Below are 13,189 nucleotides of genomic sequence, written 5' to 3'. Positions count from 1 at the left end.
ATAATCTCAGTCATTGAAGCAATTGCAATTTATCATAACATCGGAAAGAGTCTATGTCAGAGCTAAAAAGCAAGTCCACATACTCAACTATCATTTAGTCCTCCATAATTGCTAACACTCACGCGATACTTGTGGTTACGGAGTTTTAATCGTACACAGAGAAAGATAGGGGCTTATAGTTTTGCCCCACAACTTTTTACCTCCAGGGTAATGTCAACAATAATGGTTCATGCTCCCCTACATCCAATTAGATATATATATATATATATATATATATATATATATATCATGTTCTTTCCAACATGCTGAGCTTGCCAAAGGATAAAATGAAAAAGAAAAGGTGAAGATCACCATGACTCTTGCATAAGTTAGAAGATAATAATAAAGGATAGGCCCTTCGCAGAGAGAAGCGAGGTTGCCATGCGCTTTTATGGTTGGATATATAAAATCTCAATGCGAAAGAACGTCACTTTATATTGCCACTTATGATATGAACATTTATTATGCAGTCCGTCACTTTTATTACTTCCACATCACAAGATCGTATAAAGCTTATTTCTCCCACACCAATCAATCATATATTTTTAGAGCAATTTTTATTGCTTTGCACCGATGACAACTTACTTGAAGGATCTTACTCAATCCATAGGTAGATATGGTGGACTCTCATGGGAAAACTGGTTTAGGGATATTTGGAAGCACAAGTAGTATTTCTACTTGGTGCTGAGAATTTGGCTAGCATGAGGGGGAAAGGAAAGCTCAACAAGTTAGAGGAACCATGACAACATACTTTATCTCAGATATAAGAAAGACATAACTCATTATGTTGTCTTCCTTGTCCAACATCAACTCTTTAGCATGTCATATTTTAATGAGTGCTCCCAATCATAAAAGATGTCAATGATAATATATCTATATGTGAAAACCTCTATTTCCATATTACTTCCTATTAATTGCAACAATGACCAAAGCTATGTCTGCCAATTCCCAATAACTTTTAATCATCATACTCTTTCTATTGAAGTCATTACTCTCAATAAGATCAATATGAACTTTTTGTTTCTTTTTATTCTTTTTCTCTTTTCTTTTATTCACCCAAGATCATGGCAAAATAAACAAGCCCTTGACTCAACACTAATCTTTATTATATATAACTCACGGACTCGATTACATAGAGAGATCATAAAGCAAAACTCAAAACTAGATCATGCCATAAACTTTATTCCACTAGATCAAGATACTACTAATAGGATCGAACTAAGAAAAACGGTAAAGATAGGAGTTGTGATTGTGATACGATACCGGGGCACCTCCCCCAAGCTTGGCAGTTGCCAAGGGGAGTGCCCATACTCATGTGATTATGTCTCCTTCTTTGTTGTCGATGTAATATTCTTGGCGATAATTCCCCTCAGGATGCGGTTCTCCTCCTCGAGCTTATTGACTTGCTGTTTGAGGTCCATTATTTCCTTATGAAGCTTTCCTGTGACAGCTAAAGCTCCTTGCACCCAAGGGTGTTGCATTGCTGCAGGAGAACAAGTGACACTCCTCTTCATATTTTCATAAGAAAGAAATCTAACATTAGAAGGGATAAACGAGTTTGGAATAGCTGAGCTCTGTAGTTCCCCCATCATGAACCCAGCTCAGAGGCGAGAGGTGACTTCTTGATCCTCCATAGCATCTACTCTCATCAAGTCAGCCTCCATCTCCTCCTCCGTTGCTAGCCCAAAGTGGTCAGGATCGCTGCTTGCCCTTGGTTCCGGTGCCGGATTAGATACCCGGCTCTCCCCGATTGACTCTTGAGAAGACATCTTGCTCTAATCTGCAGCAGCAACAGCTCGAAAACAAAAACAGAGGAAATTTGCATGATACGGGAGTCAAAATGTTCGGGAGGTCATATAATGAATTTTTACCGACCAAAATACGTAATGTGCAAGAAAACGGAGTCCGGAAAGCACACGAGGTGCTCATGAGGTAGGGGGCGCACCCACCACCCTCGTGGGGCCCTCGTGTCCTTCCCGGACTGCTACTTATTTTCCTATTTTTTCTAAATATTCCAAAACGGAGAAATATTGCCTTAAAAATTGTTTTGGAGTCGGTTTACTTACCGTACCACATACCTATTCCTTTTCGGAGTCTGAGGCGTTCCAAAAAGTGTCTCTTATGTATTCCTCCGGGGTTATGGTTTCAATAATATTGGTTTTAACATTTATGGGATTACCTGAGATATGATGTTTAATTCTTTGACCGTTTGCCACCTTTGGATTTGTGCCCTCGAAGTTGTTGATTTTTATGGCACCGGAACGATAGACCTCTTCGATAACATAGGGGCCTTCCCATTTAGAGAGAAGTTTTCCTGCAAAAAATCTTAAACGAGAGTTGTATAGAAATACATAATCACCTACATTAAACTCACACTTTTGTGTCCTTTTGTCATGCCATCTTTTAACTTTTTCTTTAAACAACTTGGCATTTTCATAAGCTTGGGTTCTCCATTCATCAAGTGAGCTAATATCAAATAACCTCTTCTCACCGGCAAGTTTAAAATCATAGTTAAGCTCTTTAATAGCCCAATATGCCTTATGTTCTAGTTTGAGAGGTAAGTGACATGCTTTTCCATAGACCATTTTATACGGAGATATACCCATAGGATTTTTATATGCAGTTCTATAAGCCCATAACGCATCATCAAGTTTCTTAGACCAATTCTTTCTAGACCTATTAACAGTCTTTTGCAAAATTAATTTGAGCTCTCTATTGCTCAACTCTACTTGACCACTAGACTGTGGGTGATAAGGAGATGCAATTCTATGATTAACATCATATTTAGTAAGCATTTTACAGAAAGCACCATGAATAAAGTGTGAACCACCATGAGTCATTAAATATCTAGGGACTCCAAACCTCGGGAAAATAACTTCCTTAAGCATTTTAATAGAAGTGTTATGATCAGCACTACTAGTTGGAATAGCTTCTACCCACTTAGTAACGTAATCAACAGCAACTAGAATATGTGTGTATCCATTAGAGGCAGGAAAAGGTCCCATATAATCAAAGACCCAAACATCAAACGGTTCAATAACAAGTGAATAATTCATAGGCATTTCTTGACGTCTACTAATATTACCAATTCTTTGACATTCATCACTAGACAAGACAAACTTATGGGCATCCTTGAAGAGAGTAGGCCAATAAAAACCAGATTGCAATACCTTATGTGCAGTTCTATCTCCAGCGTGGTGTCCTCCATAAGACTCGGAATGACACTTGCGTTGGATCTGTTCCTGTTCATGCTCAGGTACACAACGCCTAATAACACCATCTACTCCTTCTTTATAAAGATGTGGGTCATCCCAAAAGTAATGTCTCAAACCATAGAAGAACTTTTTCTTTTGTTGGTATGTGAAACTAGGTGGTATAAACTTAGCAACAATATAATTAGCATAATCAGCATACCATGGAGTACTATGAGAAGTACTTATAACATTAAATTGTTCATCAGGAAAGTCATCATTAATAGGTAGTGGGCCATCAGGAATATTTTCTAACCTAGATAAGTTGTCTGCAACGGGGTTCTCAGCTCCCTTTCTATCAACAATATTCAAATCAAATTCTTGTAGCAAGAGAACCCATCTAATAAGTCTAGGTTTAGCATCTTTCTTTTCCATAAGATATTTAATAGCAGGATGATCAATATGAATAGTTACTTTAGAATCAACAATATAAGATCTGAACTTATCACAAGCAAATACAACTGCTAAAAGCTCTTTTCAGTAGTAGCATAATTTCTTTGAGCATTGTCTAGAGTCTTACTAGCATAATGAATAACATTTAATTTCTTATCAACTCTTTGCCCTAGAACAACACCTACAACATAATCACTAGCATCACACATAATTTCAAAGGGTAAATTCCAATCAGGTGGCTGAACAATAGGTGCAGAGATTAATGCTTTCTTAAGTATTTCAAATGCTTCTACACAATCATCATCAAAGACAAATGGTATATCTTTTTGAAATAAATTAGTCAGAGGACAAGAAATTTTTGAGAAGTCCTTAATGAACCTCCTATAAAATCCAGCGTGACCAAGGAAACTTCTTATACCTTTCATGTCCTTGGGACATGGCATCTTTTTAATAGCATCAACCTTGGCTTTATCAACTTCAATACCTCTTTCAGAAACTTTGTGCCCCAAGACAATACCTTCATTAACCATAAAGTGGCACTTTTCCCAATTCAAGACAAGATTAGTTTCTTCACATCTCTGCAAAACTCGATCAAGATTGCTCAAGCAATCATCAAAAGAGGAACCATAGATGGAAAAGTCGTCCATGAAAACCTCACAAATCTTTTCACAAAAGTCAGAGAATATAGCCATCATGAATCTTTGAAAGGTAGCAGGTGCATTACATAAACCAAAATGCATATGTCTATAAGCAAAAGTACCAAAAGGGCATGTAAAAGTAGTCTTTGATTGATCTTTAGCTGACATAGGTATTTGAGAGAAACCAGAATAACCATCTAGAAAGCAATAGCGTGTATGTTTGCATAATCTTTCTAGCATTTGATCAATAAAAGGTAAGGGGTAATGATCTTTCTTAGTAGCTTTATTTAATTTGCGGAAATCAATTACCATCCTATAACCTGTGATAATTCTTTGTGGAATCAATTCATCTTTATCATTAGGAACAACAGTAATACCTCCCTTATTAGGGACACAATGGACAGGACTTACCCACTTACTATCAGCAACGGGATAAATTATACCTGCCTCCAGAAGCTTGAGTATTTCTTTTCTTACCACTTCTTTCATTTTAGGATTCAGACGTCGTTGAGGATCACGAACTGGTTTGGCATCTGCTTCCAAATTTATTTTATGTTGCCATAGAGTGGGACTAATGCCCTTAAGATCATCAAGATTATATCCAATAGCAGCACGATGCTTCTTCAGAGTTTTCAATAATCTTTGTTCTTCATACTCTGAAAGGTTAGCACTAATAATAACAGGATATATCTTCTTTTCATCAAGATAAGCATATTTAAGATTATCAGGCAAAGGTTTAAGCTCAAACACGGGATCACCCTTAGGAGGAGGAGGATCCCCTAAAATTTCAATAGGCAAATTGTGTTTCAGAATAGGTTCATGTTTAAAGAATACTTCATCTATTTCCCTTCTTTCATTCATGAACATATCATTTTCATGGTCTAGCAAATAGTGTTCTAAAGGATCACTAGGAGGTACGGCAATAGAAGCAAGACCAATAATTTCATCCTTACTAGGTAATTCTTCCTCACGATGTTGTTTACTAAATTTAGAGAAATTAAACTCATGAACCATATCACCCAAGCCAATAGTAACAACATTCTTTGTGCAGTCTATGGTAGCATTGGCCGTATTTAAGAAGGGTCTACCAAATATAATTGGACAAAAGCTATCTTTCGGAGAAGTAAGAACAAGAAAATCAGCAGGATATTTAGTTTCCCACACAAGACTTCAACATCTCTAACAATTCCAATTGGTGCAATAGTATCTCTATTAGCATGTTTAATAGTAACATCAATATCTTCTAACTCAACAGGTGCAATTTCATTCTTAATTTATTTGTATAAGTCATGAGGTATAACACTAGCACTAGCACCCATATCACATAAGCCGTGATACCAGTGATCTCCTATTTTAACATAAATAACAGGCACGCCTACCACAGGTGTATGTTTATCTTTATCACAAGGTTTAGCAATTCTAGCAGTTTCACCTTCGAACTGAATAACATGCCCATCAATATTATCAGACAAGAGATCTTTAACAATAGCAATATTAGGTTCTATTTTAACTTGCTCAGGAGGTGTATAATTTCTAATATTGCTTTTACGAACAACAGTTGAAGCTTTAGCATGATCCTTTACTCTAACAGGGAAAGGGGGTTTCTCAACATAAGAAGTAGGAACAATAGGATAATTATAAGTGACAGTCTTTTCTTCAACTTTAATAGGTGCAGCTACTTTTACTTCTATGGGAGGATGATATTTAAACCACTTCTCCTTAGGGAGATCAACATAAGTAGCAAAAGATTCACAGAAACAAGCTACTATCTCAAAGTCAAGTCCATATTTAGTGCTAAACTTACGGAAAATATCGGTATCCATAAAAGATTTAACACAATCAAACTTAGGTGTCATACCTGACTCCTTACCTACGTCGAGGTCCCAATCTTCAGAGTTGCATTTAATTATATCCAATAAATTCCATCTGAATTCAATAGTCTTCATCATAAAAGAGCCAGCATAAAAAGTATCGAGCATGTTGCGATTGTTTTCAGAAAGCCGAGCATAAAAACTTTGCGTAATTATTTCTCTCGGGAGCTCATGATTGGGGCATGAATATAACATTGATTTAAGCCTCCCCCAAGCTTGAGCGATGCTTTCTCCTTCGTGAGGCTAGAAATTATATATATAATTGCGATCACGATGAACAAGATGCATAGGGTAATACTTTTGATGAAATTCCAACTTCAATCTTTTATAGTCTCATGATCTCATATCATCACATAGCCTATACCATACCAATGCGTCTCCCTTCAAAGATAAACGGAAGACCTTCTTCTTAGCAACATCATCGGGTATACCTGCAAGCTTAAATAATCCACAAACTTTATCCACATATATTAAGTGCTCATCAGGATGCTTTGTTCCATCTCCTGTAAAAGGATTAGCTAGCAGTTTTTCCATCATAGCCACAGGAAATTCAAAAGGAGTTTCATTTTCAATAGGTTCAGTAGGTTGAGGAGCAACTCTTTGCTCTACTGGACAGGGTGAAGATACCCCGAACAAGCCCCTCAGAGTATTACTTTCCATAGAAACAAGTGACAGCAAATTTCAGCACACTATATAATTTTTTCCTTACCAAAGGCGCTACACTCCCCGGCAACGGTGCCAGAAAAGAGTCTTGATGACCCACAAGTATGGGGGATCTATCGTAGTCCTTTCGATAAGTAAGAGTGTCGAACCCAACGAGGAGCAAAAGGAAATGATAAGCGGTTTTCAGCAAGGTATTCTGTGCAAGTACTGAAATAAGTTATAACAGATAGTTTTGTGATAGGATAAATTGTAACGAGCAACAAGTAACAAAAGTAAATAAAGTGCAGCAAGGTGGCCCAATCCTTTTGTAGCAAAGGACAAGACGGAACAAACTCTTATAATAGGAAAAGCGCTCCCGAGGACACATGGGAATATCGTCAAGCTAGTTTTCATCACGTTCATATGATTCGCGTTCGATACTTTGATAATTTGATATGTGGGTGGACCGGTGCTTGGGTGCTGTTCTTACTTGAACAAGCATCCCACTTATGATGAACCTCTATTGCAAGAATCCGCAACTACAACAAAAGTATTAAGGTAAACCTAACCATAGCATGAAACATATGGATCCAAATCAGCCCCTTACGAAGCAACGCATAAACTAGGGTTTAAGCTTCTGTCACTCTAGCAACCCATCATCTACTTATTACTTCCCAATGCCTTCCCCTAAGCCCAAATAATGGTGAAGTGTTATGTAGTCGACGTTCACATAACACCACTAAAGGCTAGACAACATACATCTTATCAATATATCAAACGAATACCAATTCACATGACTACTCATAGCAAGACTTCTCCCTTGTCCTCAGGAACGAACGTAATTACTCACAAAGCATATTCATGTTCATAATCAGAGGGGTAATAATATGCATATAGGATCTGAACATATGATCTTCCACCAATTAAACCAACTAGCATCAACTACAAGGAGTAATCAACACTACTAGCAACCTACTAGCACCAATCCCGGACTTTAAGACAAGAATTGGATGCAAGAGATGAACTAGGGTTTGGAGATGAGATGGTGCTGGTGAAGATGTTGATGGAGATTGCCCTCTCCTGATGAGAGGAGCATTGGTGATGACGATGGTGATGATTTCCCCCTCCGGGAGGGAAGTTTCCCTGGCAGAACAGCTCTGCCGGAGCTCTAGATTGGATCCGCCAAGGTTCCGCCTCATGGCGGCGGAGTCTCATCCTGAAAAGTTCCTCCTTATTTTTTTCTCATCGAAAGACCTCATATAGGAGAAGATGGGCATCGGAGAGCCACCAGGGGGCCCACGAGGTAGGGGGCACGCCCTAGGGGGGGCGCCCCCCACCCTCGTGAGAAGGGTGTGGGCCCCCCTGCCCTTCATCTTTGGCATGGATTTTTCTTTATTTCTTTTAAGACGTTCCGTGGAGTTTCAGGACTTTTGGAGTTGTGCAGAATAGGTCTCTCATATTGCTCCTTTTCCAGCCTAGAATTCCAGCTGCCGGCATTCTCCCTCTTTATGTAAACCTTGTAAAATAAGAGAGAATAACCATAAGTATTGTGATATAAAGTGAAATAACAGTCCATAATGCGATAAATATCGATATAAAAGCATGATGCAAAATGGACGTATCATCGAGGTTATCTCACCAACAACTGCATAAAAGAGATTTTCGATGTCGGCGAAACTCAGGTATTCTAGAAGTGCAACGATAAAATTGTGACGACAACGATAAAACCCTGGGACACTGCCACAACCCCTAAATGTCATGAGGCACCAAGAACAATGTTCTCGTCACAAAACCATCGGAACGATTCCAAGATACCCGCATGATCCTAATTTTTTTGTGAAATTTGAGAAGAGAAGAGTCAAAACTCTACATCAGGATGCCTCACCAGAGCGACGAAGGGACTGAGGAGTAAAAAGAAGTCCTACTCTCCGATATATAATTCCTAAATGACTCAAAACATTTTTCTAGACTCAACAACGCCAGCGATTCGATCAAGCAGGGGGCTCCTAAGTCGGGGAAGGCTCTGATTACCAACTTGTAACGCCCTCGATGAGGTTATATCTCCCATGTGTCGAAGCATGACTTAGAGGCATAACCGCATTGAAAGCAATGTCGCAAGTGAGGTAATCTTCACAACAATCCATGTAAATGAATAAGGGAAAAAGGATACATAGTTGGCTTACACTCTCCACTTCACACAATACATGAATAAAGCATTACATCATCCAGATACACATAAGGTCCAACTACGGAACCCAAAATAAAAGAAGACTACACCCAAATGCTACACAGATCACCGATCGTCCCAACTGGGCTCCACTACTGATCAAATGGAAAAGAAACAACACAAAGAACGAGATCTTCATCGAGCTCCTCCTTGGGCTCGGTTGCGTCACCTGCACGGTATTCATCGGCACCTGCAAACTAGTTTTGGAAGTAAACTGTGAGTCACGGGGACTCAACAATCTCACACCCTCGCGATCAAGACTATTTAATCTTATAGGTAGGGTAAAAGGTATGAGGTGGAGCTGCAGCAGGCGACTAGCATATATGGAGGCTAACATACGCAAATGAGAGCAAGAAGAGAAGGCAAAGGCACGACCGATGAACTATGATTAAGAAGTGATCCTAGAACAACCTACGTCAAGCATAACTCCAACACCGTGTTCCCTTCCCAGACTCCGCCGAGAAGAGACCATCATGACGACACACGCGGTTGATGCATTTTAATTAAGTTAAGTTTCAGGTTATCTACAATCGGACATTAGCAAATTCTCATCTACCCATAACCGCGGGCACGACTTTCGAAAGATCAAATCCCTGCAGGGGAGTCCCAGCTTAGCCCATCACAAGCTCTCACGGTCAACGAAGGATATTCCTTCTCCCAAGACAATCCGATCAGACTCGACATCCCGGTTACAAGACATCCTCGACAATGGTTAAACAAGTCCAGCAACACCGCCCAAATGTGCCGACAAATCCCGATAGGAGCTGCACATATCTCGTTCTCAGGGCACACTCAGATGAGACTAGCTACGAGTAAAACTAACCCTCAAGTTTCCCTGAGGTGGCCCCGCAGGCAGCTCAGTTTGGACCAACACTCAAAGGAGCACTGGCCCGGGGGGGGGGGGGTTAAATAAAGATGACCCTCGGGCTCCGGAAACCCAAGGGAAAAAGAGGCTAGGTGGAAAATGGTAAAACCAAGGTTGGGCATTGCTGGAGGAGTTTTATTCAAGGCGAACTGTCAAGGGGTTCCCATTATAACCCAACCGTCTAAGGAACGCAAAATCCGGGAACATAACACCGATATGACGGAAACTAGGGCGGCAAGAGTGGAACAAAACACCAGGCATAAGGCCGAGCCTTCCACCCTTTACCAAGTATATAGGTGCATTAAGATAAACAAGATAATATGATGATATCCCAACAATAAACATGTTCCAACAAGGAACGGTCTCCAATCTTCACATGCGACTAGCAACGCTATAAGAGGGGCTGTGCAAAGCGGTAACATAGCCAAACAACGGTTTGCTAGGACAAGGTGGGTTAGAGGTTTGACATGGCAACATGGGAGGCATGATAAGCAAGTGGTAGGTATCGCAGCATAGGCATAGCAAAAGAGCGAGCATCTAGCAAGCAAAGATAGAAGTGATTTCGAGGGTATGGTCATCTTGCCTGCAAAGTTCTCCGAGAAGAACGGAAGCTTGAACCTCGTAAACGTACTCAACGGGATCCTCGATCACGTACTCGTCTCCCGGCTCTACCCAAGGCAAGAACAACAAGCAAAAGGGAGAACAATCAACCACGTGCAATGCTCAAACAACATGATGCAAGACATGGCATGATATGTGGGATGCGGTATGCGATGCATATGCATGATTTGGAAAGGAATTATTGAACCTGGACTCAACATGGAAATCCAAGAGTGCCACTGGAAAGGTGAGGTGATTTCGGTCGAAATCGATATAAAGATCACCGGAATCGGATGCACGGTTTGGAAATGGCAAGCAAAACAAATATGGCACCGGTCTGCGATTAACAGCAAGTAGCCTTCTAAATGCATCAAGATAAATAAGCTACTGCACTCAAACATGGCAACAAAATACATGGCAGGGATCCACTCATGATGCTTGACAAAAGATGAACACTAAGCTACGGCTAGTTCACTCAATAGCAAGCTCAAACAAGCATGGCAAAAGTGCAAAAGATAACAGGTTACAGACTTAGTGAAATTAATAGCACGTCAGGAATTTATCATCAGGAAGCAATGTTTAGAGCATGATAACTACATGCTACACAAACATATCATGGCAAAGCAAGGCATGGCATGAAGCTACTCAAAGCATACAACAAAAGTCCCTTACTGACCATGAGCTAAAAGGGATCCGAAAATACAATTACAAGCATGTGAACATAGCAATTAACAAAAACAGATTCAGACTTAGTGAAAAACTGGAGCATGCAAAACAGTTAACAAGTAGGCATGTTTACGAGCTCGATGCACTCACTACAAGGCATTGCATGACAAAATAATCATACACCCAGCAAATAGACATGGCATGGAAGCTAGATATGGCAAGAACAACAACATAGCATGCACGGATCAACTACAACAAGCTCGGCAAAATCGTTAAACATGTTAACAATCTGTCAGGAACATTTTATAGCAAAAGTAGAGCTCGATTGACTCAAGCTAGGGTGCTCCATAATTGCAAACAAAGACATGGATGGATAGAGCACAACATTATCTACAAAATATCCTTACTGAGCATGCTCAGAAGAGGCATGGATCACTCAATATCAACATGAACATATGGCATAAAAATAATAACAGGACAAGGACTTAGAAGGCCTTAGAATATTTCTAAGTCACTGAAATCAGCAACAATGAGTAAGGTACTTTGCATGCTTGTGCTAGTCACCAAAAAGATCACAAAAATACATGGCATACACCCCTGTAAAGATGGCATGGCATTCTTCAAAACACATGTAGAGCTCAGGATCATAGCATGCACACATAATCATGGCAAAAATGACAAAAGTGCATTTGCTGAAACAGATCTGAAACTATCATCACATAGCCCTCTTCCAACAGTATTTCGGGAATCAAGATGAGCTCAAATGAATATGATGCAATGAGATGAAATGATGTACTCATCGAGACGAACATTTTGATATGCTACACGCACGAATCGGAGTCACGGTGAGGAAGTTATGGCATGTCAAAGTATGCACAAAAGTTAGGGTTAGGGACGAAAAAGTCAACTGAGAGGGGATATAGATCTGGATCCAACCGGCGGCACTGTAGCTTCGCGCGATGAGGTTCACCGGAAATGGCCGTGGCGGTGGCCGGACTTGCCGAGGTCGCCGGAATCGTCGCCGGACTGGCACCGATGTCAAGGAGGAGGACGGCGGCTGCGGCTTGACGGCGTGGAGGAGGATGGCGGCGCGGCTCGGCCAAAGCTGTAGGAGGCCGGCCGGAGCGGGGTGTGGGCCGGTGGTGGCGCGGCTTGCCGGCCGCGTGTCGGCGAGGGGCGGCGCGGCGACCAGAGCCGGTCGGGGCGGCGGCGCGGGGAGGGCGGCACGCGGGTGATGGGCCGCGGGGGCCCGGAGTGGGCTTCCTGGGCCAGCGGCGGGAGGAGTGCGGCGGCGACACGTGGCGGTAGGCGGTTGGCCGCGGCGATACGTCCGGCCGGAATCGGACGTGTCCGGCGCGGCGCGGGCGGATTTTTAGGGTTATGGGGAGAGGAGACCCGGGATTTTCAGGGAGGGGCCTATTTATAGAGGTAGAGGGAGCTAGGAAGCTCCAAATGGGGTGCGGTTTTCGGCCACGCGATCGTGATCGAACGGTCTAGGTGATGGAGGAGGTTTAGGTGGGTTTTGGGCCACTTTGGAGGGGTGTTGGGCTGCAACACACACGAGGCCTTTTCGGTCCCTCGGTTAACCGTTGGAGTATTAAACGAAGTCCAAATGGCACGAAACTTGACAGGCGGTCTACTGATAGTAAACCAAGGCCACATGACAAGTCTCAGTCCAATCCGAAAACATTTAACACCCGGACACGAAAAGAGGTAGAAAGGGACACCGAAGGACATAGGATCCTGGAATGCAAAACGGACAACGGGGAAAATGCTCGGATGCATGAGACGAACACGTATGCAAAAGAAATGCGCATGATGACATGATATGAAATGCATGACACGCAAGCAATGACAAGGCAACAACAGCGAATAACTGGAAGACACCTGACACATCGGTCTCGGGGCGTTACAATCTCCGCCTTGTGTTCTTCAGCCGCTCTCTCCTATTCCTGCTAATGCTAAAATTAAGTGCCTTATGGATGAGGAAAGCGGAT

The sequence above is a fragment of the Triticum urartu genome, chromosome 6A (assembly GCF_056163025.1).
Source record: "Triticum urartu cultivar PI428250 chromosome 6A, HENAU_Tu73, whole genome shotgun sequence".
NCBI classification, from domain to species: domain Eukaryota; kingdom Viridiplantae; phylum Streptophyta; class Magnoliopsida; order Poales; family Poaceae; genus Triticum; species Triticum urartu.
This window is presented reverse-complemented; position numbering follows the sequence as displayed.